Consider the following 15,337-nt stretch of genomic DNA (forward strand, 5'->3'; position numbering starts at 1 on the left):
TGTATTTTGGTCACTGTAAATAACTGGTTCAGCCTTTGTAAGGTAGACCCTTTGACGAGTGTTCACGATGTCTGCTGTGTATGAGAATTTGCGTGTTATTGTGGTGGAGGGTAGTATGGTTTTGTTGTGTGTGAGTAGCAAGAATGCTGGAGGCATACAAGCATCCAATCCCCGAGCCAAGGGAATTAATAATTTTAGACTGAAATCCTTCGGTATGGCCAGAAATCGAATCCCGGGGCCCCGAGGCCCGGAGGTGAAGATGCAGACCACTCATACATGGAGCTGTACATTACTACGTATTCATATGTTCACAATCTCCAAGGTAAGAGATGAGAATAATTTAGTCAACAGGGCACCTCCACCAGCTTGCAGCCTCGGAACGAGAACATTCCTCGGTACTCATTTCAACAGCTGAGTCCATCAGGCACCATCTAGGAAGAGAAAAGCTTTCTTAAGACCCTGAAAATACTGAATATTCAATTTACAATACTCCCTTTGGAACTAAGTGGCACAGTCGTATAGACGTTCATCTCCTGGGCTCAATGTTCCGAATATCTGTATGCTTACTTGGTAGCTAAGAGTACTTGAGCCGGGCTGAGTGGCTCAGACAGTTGAAGCTCTGGCCTTCTGACACTAACTTCTCAGGTTCGATCCTGGCTCAGTCCGGTGGTATTTGAAGAGGTTCAAGTACGACAGCCTCGTGTTGGTATATTTACTGGCACGTAAAAGAACTGCGGGACTAAATTTCCGCACCTCGACGTCTCCAAAAACTGTAAAAGTAGTTGGTGGAACGTAAAATCAATAACATTATTATTAAGTGTGTTTGAATGTATGTGCATTTTCTGACATCTTAAGGTATGTCGCAACACTTGAAATGGTATCTTATAAATAAAAATCTAGTGGGTCCCTTGTCTGTAATGTCATTTATTTCGCCAAATTTTAATATATTTGGCCGTTTATGGTCAATTCAAGATCGAATCAGTAGTTTTGAGCTTTCGTGTCTGTTTGTCTGTTTGTTCCATCATCATGGGTAAACGGCTGAATATATCTCAACCAAACTTAGAGTCTACTCATCCAGGAGCAGGTTTATACAGTATATGCATTTCATTTAAAAATGACTGAATACGCTGGGGGTTTATAGGAAGATCAGAAGACTTTCCTTCAATTTTCTCTTACACTATTGTTTATATCTCGAGTAAAATTCATATCTACAGTCTACTCCTCCAGGAGCAGATTCCAATAAATATATATATATATCATTTAAAAATCACTGAATATACTGGGAGTTTATAGGAAAACCGGAAAGGTTATTTCAATTTTCTCTTGCATTGTTGATTATATGTAAAGTCTGTAGAGTATATGTGAAATACCCCTTCGTTTTAAATATTTGTTGTTATGTACATAATTTCGCTTAGTCTTAAAATGACGTAGACAATTACTATTTTCTATGGACTTCATGCTCTGTAGCTAATGACGGACACCCTCGCAGATGTACAGTAATTTGGGGATCCATAACAGGAGAGAATCTCGGCTTTAAAGTTACCCACACCTAATGTATCTGAACACCGAGGTAATATGAGATAGAACTTTCCCCTTTGGTGTCTGTCTGTCTGTCTGTCTGTCTGTCTGTCTGTCTGTCTGTCTGTCTGTCTGTCTGTCTGTCTGTCTGTCTGTCTGTCTGTCTGTCTGTCTGTCTGTCTGTCTGTCTGTCTGTCTGTCTGTCTGTCTGTCTGTCTGTCTGTCTGTCTGTCTGTCTGTCTGTCTGTCTGTCTGTCTGTCTGTCTGTCTGTCTGGTTATCTACCAGTTAGTGTATTCCTAAAAGTGAAAAATTGCTTTACTTACTTCAGCTAAACTACGTATTTTGATTCTACTCACTCAGGATTGTGTTATCAGGTGAATATAATGTCATGGTAATCACATGGAGTTTGTATTTACAAGAAGATTGTTCTCAAATATTTTCGTTAGCATTAGGTCTATCAAAAGACTGTATACAACAAACGTTTAAGAATATGTTATTTCCGTTCCTTTATGCCATGTACGTATTTATCGTACGACGGATAATAACGCAGATGATCACGAAAAACAGGATTTTTAGTCCAAGTCCCGCGGGACATGTCTTGCATGTCACTTCAAGGTCAGCATCGGGAAAACTAAAGAGCCATTTTACTCTTTTCTCTAGGACAGATATTAAGGGAGGTATCATCAATGTCAGAGCGCCGCTCCAGTGGTCGGAGATACAATATGCAACCTGAGAACCATAGAGAAATTCGCACAACTTCGGAGCAGGAACTGTACCGTACAATAAATTCGGTAATCGTCATCATTCTCTTTCGACTTTTTTCAGCTTCATGATTTGCGTTATTGCCACTCGCTTTCGTAGGAAAATATCATGTTAACATGTCGCATTAAACGTGTGAATAGAGCCAAGTTTCTTCGCATAGATTTCTGAAGGTAACATGTAATCCACTGCAAATTCCCGTGCGAAGAACGGGTAAAAATGCTAGGTTTTTAATATAATTTTCGCATTAGGATTTTCAATGCAAGTTTGGATCTTCCAATGTATGCATGTCCCTTAAGAATATTTTGTACTTGGGTAAAGAACATTATGTTTTTGAAACCGTGAACCAAGAAGTTCTTCTTTCTGTTTGCTGTAATAAACCTGGAGTATAACCACTTGGGCCTTTATACACAGGATCGTTACTTTCAGGGGATGAAGACCGTTCCTCGTTGTACATTCTTCACTATCACCGTTATTTTCTTCTTTGGAAGGTACAGGAGGTGTCCGAGAATGTGGAACTGGTCTTCTTGCAGATTTAAAATCATGATAGGCGATGTGACGCTTCAATTTCTTATTGGTAAATCCTTAAAATTTAGTCAAACAAAAATTACAATCTGTATTAATGTTTTGAGGTTCTCTCCACACCATGGGTACTGCAAACAACGCAGCATTCTCTTTACATTTCCACCAGTTAATAACAATTTTCACAACACACCTGTGGCGACCAGTCTTTATCCTACTCTCCAACAACTACTCCAAGCTAATATTTGTACACCTTCATTATCATAGGTGAGATTTTTTGTCTATTTCTTGAACTCTCCTCAAATGTATCAAACATTGTTGGGTGAATATCTGCATCTGCTGCGACGAGACATTTTTTTTTTGCTAGGGGCTTTACGTCGCGCGGCCGTGGCCTTAATTAAGGTACAGCCCCAGCATTTGCCTGGTGTGAAAATGGGAAACCACGGAAAACCATTTTCAGGGCTGCCGATAGTGGGATTCGAACCTACTATCTCCCGGATGCAAGCTCACAGCCGCGCGCCTCTACGCACGAGACATTTTATATAACAAGAAGGTACAGATAACATATACTGTACTTACACTAGTTAATTACGGATATATCAGATAGACGTACAAAATAAGAGAATATTCACAGAAATACTCACTTGGTATGTCTGAAGAATCCAAATAAATATATTTTAAATTGGTAGCATCAATGTCTGAAAAAGAAACAGAAATAGTAAATTGTTGTCAATTATTTATATTTTTTGTAAATGTTCCATATTTGCCGCAAATAATTATACCACATATGATAGATATGCCTATGCTGGCGAGACCTAGTATTTACAGTGCACTATGTCTTCTGTTACGGGATGGAATACATTTGCTACTTTCATTGATCTGTCTTAGTCTCATCCCTGGCTTTGTCAATATGAAAGTGTCCGAGGTATGAGCGATGCTAGTAATACCATTCCTTACGCAGCCAGACCCTGTTATGAATGGTGTGAAAAAATCGCCCAGAGAGTGGGTTGGTGCATGCATTTCAGTGGACTTGGCAGACTGATATGTAATAGCAACTTCTGGCTCGGTAGGGAAAGCAATAGGAAACTAATTCACTCCTCATTTCCCCAGTATGCCTCTTCAATGACGCATAGGCTATCATTACAGCTATTGGCAGAGCTATGGAGCATCAAACGAGCCTTTGGGCCGAATGCCCAACATAAATGATGTACGTATATGTTCAGAATACTGGAAAACTATCCCTTATAGCGTAATTCTTATTTCAAATTTGAATTTAGCAATGTGAATTCCTTTATAATTATATATTTTCATCCCGGAAATGGAATCTTTGTAGAACAGTGTTAACTTAAATCAAATATACCACACCTTGGATTCAAACCTCTCTAGTAAGACTCCCAAATCCTCTCGTCTTTCGCGATTTTACACCGTACACTAATTAGGAAGGATTTTGGAAGTCACACGCATTTTCTCGTATATGTTAAAATCCTACTTCCTTTAAGTTGGGTAAACCTTGGACTGGGGAGCCAGTTGAAAGCTTCCTAATGGACAGCAGGTGTATTGAGAAGTCGCAAACTGTATTCCGTAAAGACCACGTAGACGGCTGGGAATAAAGGCTATGCATCAAGTCCGCGTATTTTATACGACCTGAATAGGGACGTAAAACCTTAAGTCTTCTCCATTACGTGGGATGACGTGCTAGTCCCCTGCTAGAACAGCGCGTGAGTGTGCCGGAGAGAACAGCAACGTAGATCTCGGCAAAGCAAATACACCATCCTTCCGGCCTCATGATATCAAGTGAGATATCACTACACAATGGAACAGAAGATTATGAGTTCCGGGGAGCTGTAGGAACGAAAAATAACCTGACGATTGCTGGTTTGTAAGGCCGACGCTTCTCTTCAGAGTAATATGTGGATTTCTTCCAACATTACAAAACGTGTGCCTGAGGATCAGGATACAAAGCAGTTCATCTTCGTGTTGTATTACTAGAATCACGACTTCTGTACCGGGAACTATAATAATGAGTTATTTTTAATAATAATTTTATTTGCTTCACGTCCCACTAACTACTTTTACGGTTTCCGGAGATGCCGAGGTGCCGGAATTTTGTCCCGCAGGAGTTATTTTACGTGCCAGTAAATCTACCGACACGAAGCTGACGTATTTGAGCATCTTCAAATACCACCGGACTGAACCAGGATCGAACCTGCCAAGTTAGGGTCAGAAGACCAGCGCCTCAACGGTCTGAGCCACTCAGCCCGGCGAGTTATTTTTACGCCCGCTCAAGTTTAGACCCTGGGTGAACATCGCTGCATCGCTAATGTTTCTAAACTCTCTGTGATAATCAGTATAACATTGATAACTATATATATCCATAAATGTAAGAGTATTTGTCTTTACTAGAACAAGTATTCGGGTGAGTTAAGTTCCCTCAGGTCATTCACCACAAGCCAACATGTCATCTAGGCCGGCGCGGTTATGTTATTGCTATTTCACGTATGAATCCGCCATTCCGCCAGCAATTAACCTGGTACTAATTTTTTGTGTAGGCTGAGTGAACCTCAGGTCCATGTGCCTCTCAGAAATTATAAAACGCTTTTCTATATTTTGCAACTCCTTAACAGGGAACCGACCCCACGTTCTTCTGAATAAACCAAGCTTGCCTTTATTACATCTGATAATATGTAATTTTATTGGTTTTACGTCCCAGTAAATACTTTTATGGTTTGCAGAGACTTTGAGATGCCGGAAAGTTGGTCCTGTACGATTTTCTTTTACGTACTGGTAAATCTACCTACACGACACTGGTGTATTTGATCAGCCATCGAGGTGGGCCGAGGTCGAACCTGCTACCTTCGGCTCAGGGAGCTTCTGAGCCGTTCAGTCCGGCTCTATCTTACAACGTATGTAACTGTGGTGTTCCAATTGGTTAGTAACACCGACCTGCTGCGTGGCATAATTGAATGGGCTGTCATTTCCCGTGCTTTGAGTTGGAAAATGATTTCCAATAAGAGCAATATTGCTATTTGAGTGGGCCTAAAATTAGGATACCAATGTTCGTAGATTTTATGTCAAGTCATAGGCCTTTCTTTAGGACAAATTTCTAAGTCCATGTCGTCCTTCATAGCCTAGAGGAATCGAAAGCATTCATACAATATTTTTTTTTTTGCTAGGGGCTTTACGTCACACCGACACAGAAAGGTCTTATGGCGACGATGGGATAGGAAAGGCCTAGGAGTTGGAAGGAAGCGGCCGTGGCCTTAATTAAGGTACAGCCCCAGCATTTGCCTGGTGTGAAAATGGGAAACCACGGAAAACCATTTTCAGGGCTGCCGATAGTGGGATTAGAACCTACTACCTCCCGGATGCAATTATTATTTTTATTATTATTATTATTATTATTATTATTATTATTATTATTATTATTATTATTATTATTATTCCTTCTGCCACTTTTCAAACAACCTGATGGGGTGGTGGGTGCGAACTGTGTCGCTCATGAGGATTTGGCCCTCTTTTACGGCTGGTTGCACTTCCATCCGAATACCAACCTTAAATGATGGGATGTATCCACTATTGGGGAGCCTCCGTGGCTCAGACGGCAGCGCGTCGACCTCTCACCGCTGGATACCGTGGTTCAAATCCCGGTCACTCCTTGTGAAATTTGTGCTGGACAAAGCGTAGGTGGGACAGGTTTTTCTCCGGGTACTCCGGTTTTTCCTGTCTTCTTTCATTCCAGCAACACTCTCCACTATCCTTTCATAGCATCTATCAGTCATTAATAAATCACTTTGGGAGTGGCGACCCAATCCTACTAATAGCCTATATCTGCTTCATTCATTACATCCCTGACCCGGTAACTGACTGGAAAACAGGTTGTAGATTTCATTTTCATTCCCTATTGTGTGTTTCTGTGGTGTGTTATGTGTGTTCGAAGAGGAGATAATCAGAAAACACAATCACCCAATCGCCGAGCCGAAGAAATTAACCATAGGCGACTTAACTCCCCGACCAGGCCAGTAATCGAACTCGGAACTCTCTAAACCGGAGGTTTCTAAGTTGAACATTCAGCCAGAGAGTCGGAATACATTAATAATAATAATAATAGTAATAATAACCGTATTATAATCGGGGAAAGAGAAAAGCAATGTCTACTATAACTGAGACTAACTAGGATAAATAACCGCTGGATGGAATCCACCTCCTTTCGGTACAGGACTAATTCGAGCACGTTTACAAAACACTGCTTTCTTCTTAGGAGAAATTCTTGCTCCTTCTGCGCGTAGAGATATGGTGATGGCCAAGCATGGACTGTATTCTCCTCGATTAGTTGGTTGTGCTTCCCTTAAAACTGCTTTCCTTCCTCCCAGCCTTCGAGTTCTTCTTCATACCGTTTTGATACTGTTGTCTCACTATGCTGCAAACGTTTTCTCTCGTCAATAGCGAATTACCAACTGACAGCTCTTGTCTTATGCATTACATATACTCATGAAGGTTATCAAGTTGTACATCTTCATTCGGTCAGCTTGAACATTTTAAAGCGAGATGTCACACTGCATTTAAGTGACATAGAGTCTCATCGCCTAACTGTCCACTTACGTAGCGTAACGGTTAGTGTTATTAGCTGTCGTCCTTGGGGGCCCGGGTGCGATTCCCGGTAGTGCCAGATATTTAAGAATGGCAGGAGGGCTGGTGTGTGTTTGAAATGGTTACATGCAGCTCACCACCATGCCTGAAATCAGCTGCACTACCTCGGGATGAGGACACGAGTTTACTTTATCTCCTAACTAGTTCTGTTATAATCACGCAACGTCGTCATGGAGTACTGTTTACCTGTACAATTCGATATATCATTAGTGGACCATCTAAGCTTACCATAAGTTCTGTTACCGTGCAAACATCTCAAAATGCTTAGAAGCAGGAACAGATGAAAATTGGATGTGGAGGATTAAGGAGAAGCAGAAGAAGAAGAGGGGTAACTGAACGTCCCTTTACCATCAATGCTGGTTGAGTTTTTAACTACAGACTTACTACATCCAGACAAGATCTACCTTCCTTGTCTGAGGCTATGAATACAACAGAGTGTCGTGATCAGTTAAACCAATTTATTCAAAACACCTACACTTCACTCCTTACATAGAGAATCTCTTTGCAGGACAAACAAACACAATCTCCGGTATTCACTGTGAAGACGACTGTTTTCTCATTTGTAATGCTCATGTTAAGATTAATGGCAACAGCCTCCTCGTGAGAGCTGTGAACTATAAAACTGCTAAATGTCTCTGAGAAATACTCTTCTCACAGATACCTGAAAACAACATAATATTGCAACTCAAACTAAACAGCAATTGGCACAAGCATTAAATGTGTCACAAGAAACAATCAGCGGACATTTACGAGCAATGGGGAAGATCAATAAACTCGGTAAATGGGTCCCGCGCGATTTGAATGAACGGCAGATTGAAAATCGCGAAAACGCTTGAATGTACAACGCTATCGCCAACAAATTATTAATTTAAATCACGCATTGATCGAATGACGACCGGAATGGGCCAGAATACATGGCAAACTGATTTTGTTACACGACAATGCGCCGTCTGACATAGCAAAACCAGTGAAAGGCACCTTGAAATCGTTTGGATGGGAGAACCTTCCGCACCCTCCGTACTCCTCCGACCTGGCACCATTTGACTATCACCTCTTCGCATCAATGGGGCACGCGCTCGCAGAGCAACACTTCAGTATTTCGAGGAAGTTGGAAAATGGCTCGACGAATGTTTTACCTGAAAGGTGGGTGACGTGTGTAGAAGCCGATTCCCTATATTTTGAATAAACCAAAAAAAATGAATTTTCCTGTAAAATTACGTGTCTTTCTTACCACAAAACCCGGCAAAACTTATGCATACACCTGGTACGTTACATAAAGCACATTTATTTCCGCGTGTGTACAATTTTTTTTTCATCAAGTAAGTCTGCTTTTGTTCTTTCTCACATAGATTTTCTGTGCTGTCTTGGCCACCTACCAACAGTTTCCCTTTCATTCAACCACCGTCGACAAGAGCAGCCATATTTTCTGCATCTGCAGCTTTAGGTGATATCATACGGTGCATAGTCTTACGATGCAAATTTTCATCAACCACATGTCTCAGTTTAGGCGTGTTTTCACGATAAGCTGGATGATGCTCTTTGCAGGAAACATCTAACTTACTAAAACAAGGATCACCATGCGCCGAGCGACATGGAATCCAGTTCCATGGTCTCAGTACCACTAGTCAGGAAGATGAAGCTCAAAAGGAAGAAGATTAGTCTGTTTATTGATGACCCCATGCCCGGCATGTTTCCTCACCTTACACCCAGCTCGTCTCCTCATTCTCTTCTGCGTCTACTTGTCTGCTCCCTTCGCAGCCATGATAAGTGTTCACAAACGAAGTCAACGCGTTATTTTTAGGTCTTTGATTCAGTGTGTCGGCGTGTATGACACTGCCTCACTGAGGGTCTCTTAGCTAGACTCACTCGTTGTTAATGCAGACTGAACGTTTGAAGCTCCGACAGAACAGGATCTTGTGTCCAATCACAAGGCTCTTTCTCCCAGAACTCATTTATAGCATTCGCAGCTATATTCACCATAAATGCCTATAGTAAAGCAGTCAACCTTTCCTTCAATTAAACTGTTCACTTTCTTTTTACAAACATACAAATTTATAATCGCCTTTCCCAACGGCCTTAGTATTAGATAGAAATTATCCTTTTACTGCACAGCAATTTCTATCTCACTGACGTAAACGACATTTGAACATTGAAATGTATATATGTAGCTCGCCTCTTCGCATGCATTGCTACACAAAAGTCAACACAATAGCGTGAATATACTTATATCTTCTCCACACTATCCTCCTTGAGAAGAGTTTGTAATGATGGACATCCTTATTCGTGCAGTTTGGTGAGTTCACATATTGTTGGCAGATACTAGTCAGTCATTCCTTAAGAAATAAAATCACACTACTCTCTAGTAAATTATCTTATCGACTAAGTCAAAAATCTTACCCATAGCATATTTAAGGACTTGAGTTCACAATAGAGAGAGAGTGGAAGCAAGGCTAAACGTGCACAAACGTGTCCACTTAATAAACGCATGTCAAAAATCCATGACCTTGGTATGTCATACGCTCTGCCCGGCCATTTTTTTCCACTCGTTACAAAAAGCTGTCTCAGTGGTTTGAAATTTCGAGTGGGTTCTGAACACCTAGGATCAACGTCTGAATGATGAAAAACTACTTTAGGCTACTAGAAGTCTGTAGAGCTCAAATATATCAGCTCAAATATCATGTTAATGAAGAATTCAAGCAGGCTAGCTCTCCCTCAATTAAAGCCCTCTTTCGGTGAGAGTGGGTAGCATATTATGTGTGTAAGAAACTAAGTTTTATTGTGGCAGATGAGAGTTCATGCGTCAGATATCCGCAACCAAGCTGAACCCCCGGTTTTTTTTTCAGAGAGAGTTTAGAAGAGTACGGGAGAGAATTAGAGGAGAGTATCTGAACTCAACCAGAGGTCCTAGGTCACAAGTTGTGAGAGTGGAGAAATGTCAATAGCGTTCAGTGGTCATATTGTCCATTAGCCCGTAGACTACCATCCTAAGGCGTTATATATGCACTACCTCGGCTGAAGACCGAACTACAACCCCTTACAGTAACAGATTACCTGTGCCTAACACGAATTTAAACCTCAGACTTTATTTCGGGAAGAGCATACTAGTTAGCCCCAATTGAACCCTGAACTCGAGCTCAGAAAGTACTTCATCCGGGATTAAACCCGAGGCTTTGAGGTTAAGAATAGCCGAGAATCGAATCCAAGGCTGTGAGGTTAGGCCAGGACTGTTACGTTAAGGTTAGCCAGTGATTTGGATTCGAGCCTGTGAGGTTAAGGTAGGACTGTTAGGTTAGCCAGGGAGATGAACCCGAATGTGTGAGGTTAGAGTAAGCCTGTTAGGTTGAGGTTAGCTACGGACTCGAACCTCAGCCTCTGTGGTTAGTGACTCTGCGAGGTTAAGGTAGGTTACGTGATGACATCGGCTCCGAAGTTAACATAGCAGTGTTATACATCAGTGCATGTATATGGTCGTGGTAAACTCAGGCGCTTTCTGTGTTGGTGGCTGCCGTACTGTCCAAAAACATTTACGTTCACTCATTCCTTCCCATACATCCGTTCACGTATTTCTTCAATCGTACCCCCATTCTTCGATCATAACTCACTCATTGCACTCAGGAGAATAACTCCATCCACCATCATGCAGTCACATCTCCAGGAAACCCAGCCAACAATGTACAAATATCATCAACCATCCGCCAAATCTGACCGGCTTTGCTTCCTACCTTAGCCAACAGGGACCAATGTAATGTTAAATCCTTTCCTTACCCACCTCCCTCATTTTCATCTTCTTAACTTTGCCACATCTCCTGGCAAGAGAGGGGCGTTACCCTCGGATTGGTCCACCCAAGAGTAACGAATTAAAATTTAACATGATGTTGATGATGGTTGTAGGAATGTAGGTCACAAGAGAAGCGAATATTGAGCTCTCATACAACCTATTTGCATTGACACCTGAGAAACCTTAATGAATTTGAAGGTGTTCAATGATTTAGCCACCGAGTAGTTGGTTGCGCGCTTCGGGTCTTGAAGCTTTGGGTTTGTATTCCACTGTCTGCAGTCAAAATGGTATTTCGTAGTTTTCACTTTCGACACCAGGCAAATGCTGTCACTGTATCTTTACTAAGACCACGGTCACATTCTTCTCAATCCTAGCACATTTTCATACTTCTGGCGCCGGAAAATATGCCATGTATTATTGTTATATGAAATCACTTTTAGAGTCGCGTAGCTCTGAGCTTGCATTCGGGAGATTGAATCCCACTGTCGGCAGCTCTGAAGCGGGATTTCCGTAGTTTCCTCTTTTCACACAGTGAGTGTAACATAGTTAAGACAACGGTTACTTTCTTCTCAATCCCAGCACTTTTCCATCCTTCCGTTGCCAAAAACCTTGTTTTGGGGTAATATGGTGTTTTGTTATGCTTTAATATTATTTGTAGCGTTATTCGTATCATTCACCAACCCGGTACCTTAAGCACTGAAAGAAACAATATAATTAAAGATAATGTAATTCAGGAAATGTACATAATGAAAACGATATCTTAGTAATGTTTTCCTACTTGTTACATATAAGCCGTTACATCTAACGACTGAATTAATAAACGCGAGTGAATCCGCGGGTACATGCTAATTTAAAATAAAATACTTCGCTCACAGTGATACATAATATTGTGTCAGATCCTCGTTGCCGGGATCGAATCTCATATGTATCAGAATTGGTGAAAATGAAATTTTGGATTTAAGGGATTCAGAATGGTTGCCACTATGATGTGGCAAAATCTTCTATGTTAGGAAAATATTACTTGAGTTACATTCCTCTTAATGTTGTACCTCCTATATTGCTTAGCATTATTATTGACGGGAAAAATCTTCAATGTAGGCTTACATGAAGGACACATGGGAATATTATGCAACACAACACACTGCTCACGATACTGGGAAATATCTCTTGTGTGTTGACTCGAACACGCTAGTAGTATACTTTAGCGCCTTCTGCTCTATAACGACGACTCTATAAGGTTTCTTTGCATTGTATGGCTCCAGATCGACCAGGTAGGCATGTGGATTTTTGTTGTCACTGCTGTGTTATTGCTGCAGGAACTTTACTTTGAATAGTCGTGCTTAAAACTAATGTTTAGCCGTGGAATTAGAATTTAGAATTTCCTAACTGAGAGGGACCAGAGATGCGTTTCACGGCTTGTGAATCAAAATCGCTTCCAAACCTGACAGAAATTGCTGCAGTCAGAGAATGAAGGTACGTCTCAACCTGTTAGTGAGAGAACATTGCGACGGGAACTGCATGCAATGAACATTTGGAGTAGGTTACGTCGCAAGAGTTCATTGCTCACACAGGCATATAAAGCTGCACGTCTTCAATGGGCTAGAAATCATCGAACATGGACAGTAGCTGAGTGGCGGAACGTAATGTGGTCTCTCGAATCACGTATTTGTGTGTATTCCAATGACGCACATCGTCGAGTGCACCGAAGGCCAAATGAAGCATTCCATCCTGTATGTGTGCAAGACCTGATTAGAGCTGGAGGTGGATCTGTGATGTTTTGGGGGTGATTTTCGTATCTTTGATTGGGCCCGCTCAGTAAGGTGACCTCTAACATGAACCACCATGATCATTTATACATTCTGTGTGATCAGGTGTTTCCTGTCAGTCAACATTATGCTATTGATACCCGATTTTTTAAGATAACAACAGCAAAGTTTATCGGGCTGGACGCATATGTGACTGGTTTTATGAACACTTCCCCACCATATTACATCTCGATTGACCTGAAAAATCAACTGTCTTGAACTCCACTGAGGAACTGTGGGACATGTTGGAACAGCAGGTAAAACGCCAACATCAGCATCCCCACTATTTGGTGGAATTGCGCGATCAAATCCTCAGCGAGTGGCTTAACCTAGATGGGACGTACCTGCAAAACCTTGTGGACTCACTTCCTAACCGAATCCAGGGGGTTAGTAAGTCCAGAGGAGGATAAACACAGTATTAAATGATGCTTGTAATGATTTCTCCAGGGGTGACTAATTTCTTGTCGGGTGAGCTTACTAGGCATCAGATTCTGGACTGAGTCCTTTTCCGTTCGAGAGGGAAGGGGGATTTTTATTCCTGATAAGGATAGTCAGTGCTACAGTCGTCCGCTCCAAGTCGTTCAAAAGCTCCGTCGTGTAGATGACAGCCTCATCTGTATTACATGTTGTGTCGATAGACTTGTGTTGCTTGTTGATGACGTTGACGAATTGGCCGGGCATCGCACACATTCACACAGACAAACAGTTCCGGATATTACGGACTGAATATGACCCCTCATGTTGGGGACCGAAAATGGCTTCCTTCGCCATGGACTTAAAATTCCTCCGTACTTCCATTTCTATCTCATTCATATTGTCTAGCTACAGTGAATCTATGCATTTAATCCTGGTGACAGCACGATGTGTTTTCATATCCCGAAACACATTTTCAGCCGGTTTTTCGTTCGTCACCTACCAATGAAAGCGAAAATTTAAAATCAGGCTTCGAGCAGCATTTTGCTCTCCTTCCATTTACCTATGTTTAAAATTTCAGATCTCTGCGTTCTGTAGATTTGGCTGGGCATCGGTCACACATACACACAACGGCAGACGACCACTTCATTTTATTATTATACATTGCTTTAAAACTCTTGAAAACTACCATGGATTAATTACGTACCAAAGCACAACATTTCTATCTCGCATGAAAATGAGTATTCTAAGTGAGAGTCCATAACATAAGACTGGAATACAATCAAGTATAGTTTTCACGACGTTTTGGATTACAGAAGTCTGAAAAGCATATCAGAATATTCCTTCTCATGTTTAATTTAAAACATATAATATAAAAATTCCTAATGTGGCACTCCCTTTGTCTGGTCACCATGTAATGATCTTCGGTTCGGAGAGTTGTGGGTTCGATTCCCGGTGGGTAGGTATTTCTCCCATGTCTGGTCAATTTATCTATCTTAGAGTCTGGTTGTTTCTGTTTGTCTTAATACACATCGGAGAGATCAGCCTGTAGTAAATATGAGCCCAGCCCACGCGTGTAACGTCGCACCACGACCCTTCTAGGGTGTAGAAAAAGCGGTGGAAGATGAATTTCCTAATAAGCATAGTCGTATCACCGTTTTCCTCAGACCGGTTTATGTTGAGCATAAATTTAACTGTCTATTTGTCATACATTTGGCTCGAAGGCGGCGATTTCCATCCCCTTGTTTTTCCATTCCTAGAGAAACAATTATTCATGGCATAAAACCTTAACGGATCGTTGAAGTTATGTCGAAATTCCTATGAGTTAGCTGCTATTAACGAATGCACCTTGAAACTCACTTGTTAGGTAGGTTATTAAACTCGTGTCCTCATACCAAGATGGTGCACACTCTTCAGGCACACCTCCAGTGGCTGTGAGCTTCTTGTACAATGTTAATTACATAGCAGTCCCTCTGCCATTATTAATTTCTGGTAGTACAGGGACTCGACCCCAGGCATCCGCGGTCAGCAGATAAGAGCGCTAACCATTACGCTACGTAGGCAGACCAGTTCATGGGTGAATGGTTTTTTATAATATGTACGTGATAAAGGCATACCGGTAGTAATATTAAACAAGGCAATAATGCTTCCTCCTCTAATCGAATAACCACTGCTCCACACATTGCTGTAGATTACACTAAACTACATATTATAAGCACGTGCTTTTAGTGGTGCCCTCATCAACGTACAACGCTCAGCACTGCCTCAATACAAATAAATTACGCTTGATCAGTTGAGACGTTCTGTGGTAGCAAATATCTTCTGAACAAGTAATAATTGTCTGCCATCTGTTCATCCAAGAGGGGGGAGGTCTAACTACTTCCATCACTTTG

Source organism: Anabrus simplex, chromosome 2 (assembly GCF_040414725.1).
Source record: "Anabrus simplex isolate iqAnaSimp1 chromosome 2, ASM4041472v1, whole genome shotgun sequence".
In the NCBI taxonomy this organism is placed as follows: Eukaryota; Metazoa; Arthropoda; class Insecta; order Orthoptera; family Tettigoniidae; genus Anabrus; species Anabrus simplex.